At 39.2% G+C, this 7,923-nt stretch overlaps 1 long non-coding RNA gene across 1 annotated transcript; it reads right to left on the reverse strand.

Annotated features, from left to right (window-relative positions):
* Nucleotides 1-3,993: 3,993 nt before the first annotated feature.
* LOC115154162 (uncharacterized) lies at nucleotides 3,994-7,882 on the reverse strand. The gene is made up of 4 exons (XR_003867832.1): nucleotides 7,673-7,882; nucleotides 6,803-6,920; nucleotides 4,363-5,486; nucleotides 3,994-4,281 (listed from the first exon to the last, which is right to left on the reverse strand). It is a non-coding gene; the product is annotated as an uncharacterized LOC115154162 (long non-coding RNA).
* Between the last annotated feature and the right edge of the window lie 41 nt (nucleotides 7,883-7,923).

Here is a 7,923-nt window from a genome sequence, read left to right on the forward strand (position 1 = left end):
ACCCCATCCAACCTGACAGAGCTTGAGAGGAATGTAGAGCAGAATGGGAGAAACTCCCCAAATATAGGTGTGCCAAGCTTGTAGCGTCATACCCAAGATGAATCAAGGCTGTAATCGCTGCCAGAGGTGCTTCAACAGATATTTAAATTTGCAAACATTTCTAAAAACGTGTTTTTTCTTAGTCATTATGGGGTATTGTGTGTAGATTGATGAGGGGAAAAAATTATTTAATACATTTTAGAATAAGGTTGTAATGTAACAAAATGTGGAAAAAGTCAAGGGGTCTGAATACTTTCTGAATGCACTGTATATGTCCTTTAAACTTCATGCAGAAATGTGGTGGAAATGTCCCCTAAAATTGTTTTGGCTCAAAATGTTCAAGGTAGCATGGAAAATACAATCAAATGGATCATGTATGTTTTTTTAAGATGTTTTTGAAAAGAACTGTGGCCCTCATCCCTTCCAGGCGTACTAAGCGCATGTGTTCTCCAAAGGCGGTGCAGGCCAAACAACTATTGGGTTCTCTAACCGCTCTCCATGCGTAATCAAGACAGATCAATGTAGGCAGAGTGTGCATAGGCCTTCAGTGTATGACAGGTTCGTGATTCTGAATGGACAGCAACCATAATACCAGCGCACTCATGTAGGAGAGTGCATTTTTTGTAAAACTCAAAAGGGCCAGTGGTGTAGTAGAGGGTATACGCAGGTATATGCCATATACCCACTTTTTTTTCAGTGGGCATTGCGTATACTCACTTCTTAATAATCCCTACTGTTGAGTATCAAAGCAGTGTTGTAGAGGTAAATGACTACAATAGATAAATCATGCACAAAGGGAAAGGGAAAAGGGGGATACAAAGTGAATGGGAAATATATTCACATGCGCCCCCACACAGTCTAGTTTCAGCGGAATATCATCTGCAGGTAGCAACAGTGTGCAACTTGTTAGGTTCTAAATATCATAGTAAGAAATTGACTGACACTATAAAAGCTCCAACCAAGTTTAATCACCCAAAGGATTGAACAGCTGAACAGACAAATACATATTTCCACCAGTGGTAGCATATATAACCCAATTTGGGTGGAGTCTCCTTCTTCTCTCTTAATATTACATCTTTATTACTAGGCAGGAAGTTAAGTGATACGGGCTACAAACTGTTCCTTCTCCCTTAAGGTGACCTGACCTCAACCTCCTTCCTTACTAATCCACATCTCTCCATCTTTATAAGTGCCTGCCAACATGTGATTATCTTTCCTTCACTCAGTACATTCCAAGCTTAATTGCATCCACCATATACATTCCTACTACAGCTAACCATTAACTTCTGGTGTAGACCCTAGAGACTATGGCACCCCTCATGTCTCTAGTATAACTGATGATTACCAATATCTAAAGTTTAGAAATCCGAACCCATCAAACTCAACTGGTTTTGGCATGAAGCAGCTCACAGAAGAATGACATCGGTAGCCGGGAGGGTAGGAAAGACGTTTCAACTTATGATATTAACTAGTAAATGCTAACTAAGGCAACAATGGGTATGCAAACCAGGTATTGAAAAGTTTAGTTTGACGTGTTGGTTAGTAGGCTATTTGTCATTTGCATCAGGGGCTTATACAGGGATGGGCCTGGGTGGACAGAGGCTCAGTCAAAAATATTACATTCCCAGTTTATGCTTTTTATTTTATTGAACCTGCTACAAATCCAACTTCATGAAAGGTTTTAAAAATATGTTTTATTTGACTCAACGTTCCATGACGTACATTAAGGAATTGTTGGCAGAATAGATGGATGCAGTTCAATGCATGATTCATATAATTCACCAATACATTTCATGGTAGTCCAAAAAATATTGTTATCAGGTTGTAAATCACAGTTGGCCTGGTACATTGTTTGCTGCCTCCATTTGGGATGCAGTGTTTCAGTTTCAAAGACTCAATATTCTGGACAAAAACAGACAAATATAACTAAGGCTGGGAATGTCAATACAATCAAACTAGCAAGGGCAATGAGCACAAGTCAGTCATAACGTAGCTAATAGGCTAGCGTATCTATTTATGTAGAAAGATAAAAACACAGAGCCTAACGTTAGCTAGATATCTAGCTAGTTAGCTACTAGGAGGATGTCATAACATGCCATTGGAGGAGTCGGTGAGTGACTGACTTTTTCCCCTCATGTAGTTTTTTGGTGGCTATATACAGGTGATGCAGTTGTCATTTGGTTAGCTAGCAAGAACTTGAACAACTGTTATCCAGTTTGCATATCTTTTGCATTCGCAAATTCACTCTGGCTATCTACCACTCTAGCTATCTACTCCAATTTCAGAGTACTCTCGCCTGAGTGTGCCAGAGCGCAGAACAACTGATGAATTTAGGAATGTGCAAAACCCACTGAATATGACCGCCGTCAGTAAACATAGGTAAAAAAGTAATAGTTAGTCAAGAACACTCTAGAACAAATGTGAACAGCCTATCCCGCTCTGCTACGGCAAGTAAAATGGTCAGAGTTAAGTGTTCTCTCATTTGTGTCTGGAAGTAGCTAGCTAGCAAGCTAGCCAACTTTAGCCAGTTAGCTTGGGTGCTTGGTTGGGACAAACATGCAAGCTGCAGAAGGAGTACGAGACTACAATTTCCCATCTTTATCAGTGCAATTTTTAAGCCAACTAGCTAAAAAAGTTTGAGAGGGTTTATCTAATGTTCATTTGTTTGATTTGAGCTCATCTTGCTCTGGCTAGCATTAGTTATTGATCTTGTTGTTGAGGTGCATAATTGAGGGAGCGAGAGCCTTCCTTTTTGTGGTTGTTTAATCAATAGGAATGTAAAGTTCCCAGATATAAGACACTCCCGTGGTGTTTACATATTTTCAGAAATCCATTCAGGTGTATTTTGTGGCTTTTAGCGAATGCCTTCTAATAATCTAAAGTCGCGCTGTTGCAACTGCCTGTAAACACACAGTCCAGTTCAAAGTGAATGATACCAGGCCCGTGTGGCCTACTGTAGCTCTGATTGGCTATGGCGCACCGGTCTGTGTAGACTCCGGTCCTGGACAAGACAGATGTTTTTATTCAGTTTTATTTACTGCAGTGTCTATTAGTTGTCCAAACGCACAGCCTCTTTCCCTTTCTATATTGCTAAAGAATTTTCACAAATGCCTTAGTATAAATAATTCCGAGACATTCTAAGAATTTTGAAAATGTGAAAATGACCATATCTAAGTTGTCTCTTGTCATAAAATGTTTTAAAAGTATCATTTTTCCTGGGGTTGTATATTAACAGATTTGAATAAGATTATGTTGCTAAAATTCTGTCAGTTCCACTTTAACTAGAATGTTTCACACACGTCATTTTCAAAGAGATGGCTAACAACAGAAAGCGTGGTGCAATAAGAAACACTTCCACTCACCAGATAATGATAATTTTAAACTTATTTTTTAAAGTTATTCTTGAAAAGGGAGAAGTTAACAAATTTACAACAACATCCTCTTTGATAACACCTGCTGCAGCCGCTGCAAACTAGCCGACAACAAAAGCTAGCTAGCTAGGCCGTGGGAACACTACTGCTCGCTATTGCGCAGTGACCTGTTGGCCTTCAAGTTTTTCTAAAAACGGTCCCACCCTTAAAGTCAAAATGTGATTGGCTGATTCCACTGTCACTCCAAAATGTTGCCCTAATACAGTTGAATGGCAGATGCCTTTATCTACTGATGTCCTAGCCAATGGCTGACTTAACTAGCTAGATTTATCTTCCCTGAGACCAGCAAAAAAAAATCCTTATTGGATATTTTTTTCCTCCCAGTGTTAAACCTTTCCAACACAAACTGAATAGACTAAATAAGAACATAATTTAAAATAATTATATTATTAAAATAAATATTTTATAAATCCTTAGCCCTTCTCTGAAGGTGTAGAAGGCCCATTGTTCTCCACTGTGTTTGGGTTAGTAATAATTTGTAGAGTGGCTCTATTTTCCCTCAGCATGCGTTTTTTCACTATTCTGAATGTCTAAAAAATGCACATGTTGTTCTGAAATATGAACACAGAAATACTGGACATTTTAAACTCTTATTATGGTGGTGATTTGACAAAATTGAATTGGACTTGCATTTTTCTGGTCTCGGTCTTGACTCTCGTACCCCTGGTCCCGGTCTCGGTCTTGAATCGGTCTCGCCCCCCTCTGGTCTTGGTCTTGACTCGGACTCGCTCTGGTCTTGGTCTTGAATCGGTTTAGTTGGTCTCGAACATAGCACTGAATTCCCAGCAGCATGCATGCCTTTTTTAGACAACTGAAGGAAGCACACACATTCTCTTCAGGAAATGTACATTTTCTAGTTTAGTTATATTTATCTTACTTTAGAAGTGTTTACTTTGCAGGTTGACTAGCATCTTTTGAGTTGCAATGTCCCATACATCGAATGCCCAAATCACCTTCAAGTTCTGTATCTACAAAACAAGTTTTGAAGTCATGTAATCCAAAAGGAAGGCTGCAGCTAATATTTGTTCTCAAAATTACTGTTCGCAATTCACAAATCAATACTTTGTTCCACATGATTCAATTCACCTATTACAATGGCGAAGTGAATCGCTCATTTAAAGAATCGATTGATATGAATCAAATACATTTTTCAATTAAAACAAAATTGAAATGTGAAGCAGGCCATCTGTTAAAAAGTAAATCAACTTTGTATGGACTTTATTGTCCATGAGATTATGGGTAATTGGTTATTTGATTCAAAAGACGACGTGGAAAAATGGAAAACAGCTAGTTTTTCGTTTTTGGTTTCTGCATTAAAAAAAACTAAAATTGGAAGTCAACTTTTTTTTTTTTTATTGTGTCAAAATTGGACATGGAATAACAGAAAAGAAGAATCACTGATCAACAAATAGTATTCCCTGCCAAATAACAGGCTTTGTGAAATTAAGATATGTAGAAATACGCCTCCCCTGGCTTAGGCGATCCCCCTACCAAACACACACGCAAAACCAGACTGTAACGTAGAGTAGGCCAGAAGGCTAAACTGAAAAACTTCTATCAAATAAAACGATGGCGGAGCTGCAAAAGTACTTTTGTGCAAGGGTGTATATTTACAGTGATTCTGGAAGAAAAGAAAACAGTACTGTACACCAAAAGTATACATTATGGGACAGCTAAAAACAATGCTGCCCCATCAACAGCTCAATCAAAATAGTCCCCCCTTTGAACTGAAAGAGGGGAAGCCCCTCCCATCAGAACATACCAAACACTAATAAATTAAGCAATTACCAACATCCAAGCCTACATTTTTCACTCAGCTAAACATATCATGAATTAGATACATTGCACCTTGCAATCCGTTGATAATGATACAATATAACAGATTTACAAAATCCCGTCACTACTGACATGGCATCTTCCAATACGCCCATTCCCATAAACGAGCCATTCGGGACAGGCACTACAAAGCCAGCCCAATTGCCGTAGCTCTGGTCCTTTTCCCAGCCTACCCGGAAGCTAAAGAGACGGAGAGAGAGGAACAGAAACATACAAACACAGCGCTCATCCATAACATTCATAAGTACAATAAACATGGCTTAAATTAAACAAGAACTCTTGTCTGTATATTCTTTATACCATAAACTGTTACTGGCGGGAGGTAAGAATAAAGTGTGTTAAGTAGACTACCGGTCAAAAGTTTTCGAACACCTACTCTATCAAGGTTTTTTCTGTATTTTTACTATTTTCTACATTGTAGAATAATAGTGAAGACATTACAACTTTGAAATAACACATATGGAATCATGTTGTAACCATAAATGTGTTAAATCAAAATATATTTTTTATTTGAGATTCTTCAAATAGCTACCCTTTGCCTTGATGACAGCTTTGTACACTCTTGGCATTCTCTCAACCAGCTTCACCTGGAATGCTTTTCCAATAGTCTTGAAGGAGTTTCCACATATGATGAGCACTTGTTGGCTGCTCTTCCTTCACACTGTGGTCCGACTCATCCATAGCCATCTCAATTTGGTTGAGGTCGGGGATTGTGGAGGCCAGGTCATATGATGCAGCACTCCATTGCTTTCCTTCTTGGTCAAATAGCCCTTACACAGCCTGGAGGTGTGTTGGGTCATTGTCCTGTTGAAAAACAAATGATAGTCCCACTACGTGCAAACCAGATGGGATGGCGTATCGCTGCAGAATGCAGAAGAATGCAGAAGAATTTAAGAATGATGGAGCCCACTGTGTTCTTGGGGACCTTCAATGCTAGAGAAATGTTTTGGTACCCTTCCCCAGATCTGTACCTCGACACAATCCTTTCTCAGAGCTCAATGGACAATTCCTTTGACCTCATGGCTTGGTTTTAGCTCTGACATACACTGTCAGCTGGGGACCTTATATAGACAGGTGTGTGCCTTTCCAAATCATGTCCAATCAGTTGAATTTACCGCAGGTGGACTCCAATCAAGTTGTAGAAACATCTCAAGGATGATCAATGGAAACAGGATGCACCTGAGCTCAATTTCGAGTGTCATAGCAAAGGGTCTGATTACTTATGTAAATCAGATATCTGTTTTTAATTTTTAATACATTTGCAAACATTTAAAAAAAATCTGTTTTTGATTTGTCAGTGTGTAGATTGATGACAAACATTTTAGAATAATGCTGTAATGTAACAAAATGTGGAAAAAGGGAAGGGGTCTGAATATTTTCCAAATGCACTGTAAATAGCCTGATGATGACAACCATTCACAGGCAAACAATTTGAAAGTGTCTAGTAGTCATCTATAGGTAATATCAGATGACATGAGAGAGATTGAGAGACACACCTTGAGTGCATCATGCCTAACAGGAAATGTAAAGAAAAGCTTTCCTTGAAGGACGGGGAAGGAGATGAAGGTCTCAGATGAAGTCCAAGCATTCTGTCTAGTTGTCCCTCAAACAGGCCTGCAGGTGCCATCAACCAAGAAAGATGGTGAAGAAAGAAAGAAAGAGAGAAAGAGAGAGAGGGCACAAGATCAAATAATCACTGTTGAGCGTTCTATTTAAAATAGTGTCAAACTGTTCTAGAGTCATATTGTTTCAGCACAGTAGGGTACAGCAGGGTTAGCGAAATATGCTGATTTACAGTCATGGGGCCAGACTTATTGCTTCTCGTTATGGTGTTGTAGGAGGCAGTAGTGCAGGACCTTGAGAGTATTACGTCCACTGTATAGGGCTGAGTGACTGAACTATGTGAAAGGTCCCTGTGTGAGTGTGAGAGAGCGAGCGAGAGCAAGGAATCAGTAATCAAGTAATATCAGACCGGCTCAATATCATTGATCATCCAGACAGGAAGTATGTATACATTCCGAGAAGTAGGCCAATTGTTGTAGCAATAGTCGTGTTCACAACTGAAGAGTGTAGCCTACATCTGCCTTTCAGTGAGCAGAAAATGATGTTTGTGATGTATACCCATACCAATTTAAAGGCACATTTTTATTTACTGTATTGGCTGATGTAAGTACACGCATCAGCACTGACTAGCTTTATTTGATATTGTTGCATGTGTAACAATTGCTAAGTTACCTATGCAAAGTGCCAGATGGGTAAAAGTGCCACATAGTAACTGCAGTTCATTATTACTCAGTCAATAAGCACCATCAGCCAGCCAGAAGGTCTAGCTAAATTAGCGACTAAAAGTAATGGAGAATTCTCACCTTTCTTCAGCAGGTAACTGTCCGGGCATTCATCTTGTAGCATGTTGAGGGACTAATTTACCTCCACTAGCTAGTATGACTATAGCCAGGTCTAGATCTCCAGACTGCTAGCTAGTCAGTAGTAGTCAACTAGTGCAAGCCAACTTCGTTCAGTTGTTGTTGAGTTTGTTCTATTGGCACGAAATTAAAATGCAATAAAGTGTGTTTTCTGTTATTCCATGTCCAGTTTTTTCACAATAAATGAGAAACAA

This window comes from Salmo trutta, chromosome 2 (assembly GCF_901001165.1).
Source record: "Salmo trutta chromosome 2, fSalTru1.1, whole genome shotgun sequence".
Lineage (NCBI taxonomy): Eukaryota > Metazoa > Chordata > Actinopteri > Salmoniformes > Salmonidae > Salmo > Salmo trutta.